Here is a 2,582-nt window from a genome sequence, read left to right as displayed (position 1 = left end):
TCCTGCTGCTCAAGGTGGATGGTGAAGGAAGGATACAGATTTGAGTAAATTCAAATTCTTGCAAAAACATTGTATTTCTGTCCGAGGACAGAACACAGATAGTACTGTGGTGGGACCACAAATCAAATAGAAAAGAATTGCTTCTCCTCTGCAGATAACCGGAGAGGAACACCAGTGCCTAAAACGGTAGGAACTCTGGATCTACAACTAGTATTTAATAAACACTAAAAGGTAGCAGCCCTCAACAGTTGCTTAATAAATGGCTAAAAGTAAAAAAAAAAAAAAAGAGTTATGTTTTCAAATTCAAACTTGAGACTTTTCTGTCTCCTGGAGAGTTCCATATGGTTCAGCTGAAGGGAATGGCCCCTCTCTAGCAAAACATAACTCTGATAATTCAATGCAGCCAGAATACTCATTCAGTCTAGGTCTTTACTCACCAATGAAATGATGTCTGTGTCTCAGGTGGGCCAGAGTTGTGCATCTGGCGCCTACTTAGCTTGAGAATGAAAAAACAAATGCAATCTCAAATAGCTCATCATGTAGGTGCAAAGTTCGTTCCTCATTTACACCACTTTTTCACCTGGTCCAAGCCTACTTTAATTTCCCACCCCTTCTTTAATCCCATTGCTTTTTCTTTTCAGCATCCTACCTCCACTCCTTGCACCACACCTTCAGGACCTGGATCCTCTGGTTCCATACAATACTCACTGCAGTAGATAAACACGCTATAATCTGTTTGTTTCCTCTTCACAGCAGCCAATGATTCTGCCCTTATTCCCATATGCAGACATGAGAGCACAGCAATTGCCTGAAGCTTCACCAAGAGTACCATGAAAATTTCTGATTGTGCAAATTCTGAGAAGGGAAGATCAAATCTGGGATGACACCACAAAGTTACCAATGTTAAGTAATGAGTCAAATTGTAGATTAACAAAACATTATCTGCTACACCTCTACAGAAATAAACAATGTTGCCCAGATCAGACCAGACAGCTACTAATTTTAATACAGAGGAAACAATCATTTTGCCTAGACCCTTAAAACTCTGCTATCTTTGGCATTAAAACCTGCTCGCCCAAGTGGGCGGATTTAGACGCCAGAAGCATGCTCAGTGCATTGAAATAATTCTAAAAAGCAGAGTTTTGACACTGGTTGATATATGAGGCCTTCTCAATAGTGCGAAAGCCTAGCTATGTGTATACATAGGAGAGTATCATCATCTTTATCATAGAGCAGTATTTGGCCGTGTCTTTTGTTGTTATAAAAACAGCAACACATTGTACCGATAATGCATCTCTCTAATGTGGACAGGTAACGTGTGAAAATATATATGTGATTTCTGCCATCCAGTACATTCAGCTTCACATCCCATAACATTAAGAACTGTAAGGCAAAGTTCAGAGGTAGTTAATCCTGACTCAGTGGCACTACGGAATTTTACTTACAGATTGTACCTTTCATCAAAAACTGAGTATATCCGTATCTGGTCAACATAACTATGTTTATAACGTAATCCTGGCCATACCGCGCTAATTCTGGCCTACTTTACACATAGACTGTAACTATCTACACGCAACTATGTTAATTATTCTATCAATGTACTACCTCAAAGCAAAGCACACAGACACAACTGGCAGATGTATGCCAGGAACACTCAAACAAGGCCCGAGACCTGGAACGCTAGACACTCTCCAAACAAATCCAAATACTTGCTATTAAATAGCCTTTCTGGTTTGGACATTATTTGAAGTATTTCCCTGTGCCGGGGCTTTAACATGCTCTTGCCAAAATGCATTACCACCATTCACATCGTTCTTAATTCCCTTTCTATTTCCTTCATTATGTCTACATCAAGAATCGCTCCAGAAGAGCGATTAGCGTAACTGTTACAGGTAAAAGGTCTGGAATTTGAGACTTTAGGTTTCTGCACATACAGTGTAGCTTACCCGTTTAACTTGGGGACAGAAAGAGAAAACACTTTCCTGTCCAACAAACCAATTCCTTCTTGTCCACTTTCCAAAGCTTCTGTGTTGAGAGGTGTGCGATGGGTACCTCTTGCCATTTTTAATGTCTTTCCTCTCAGCTTAGCACTAGCTCTGTGGATTACTTCACGGCCTTATCAAATTTAGTTCTTTAGACAAATTCTGTTGTACCTACTTCTTATAGGAAAATCTAAACAGTTTAGACTGTAGAAATAAGTTGTGTTAAGCAATTGTAGTTGCTACCCTTACTTGCAGAGTTTCTGAAGACTCAACTATCACTACCACTTTTGAGCCAAGCATTCACCTGATGAATTGTACATGCGCTCTCTACTACGCGTTTTAAGCCTATTACTTGTTTTCTGCACTATTGCCGATTTTCAGTAATATTCCACATTTAATCACAGCATTTGCTTCCAGTTTGTTCAGGAGTGCTACTATAAAACAGCTTCTGACAGTCTGCATTTTGCATCCACAGAAAAATCACAACATTGATCTCATTCTCAAGTATCTGATTGAAAGTTCTTGGCAACTACTCCATATAGCGAAATGATCCATATTCGAATCTTTCATCCTACGCTGCTCTCCAAGAGTCATACTTTG

The sequence above is a fragment of the Cariama cristata genome, unplaced genomic scaffold (assembly GCF_000690535.1).
Source record: "Cariama cristata isolate BGI_N322 unplaced genomic scaffold, ASM69053v1 scaffold8896, whole genome shotgun sequence".
Lineage (NCBI taxonomy): Eukaryota > Metazoa > Chordata > Aves > Cariamiformes > Cariamidae > Cariama > Cariama cristata.
This window is presented reverse-complemented; position numbering follows the sequence as displayed.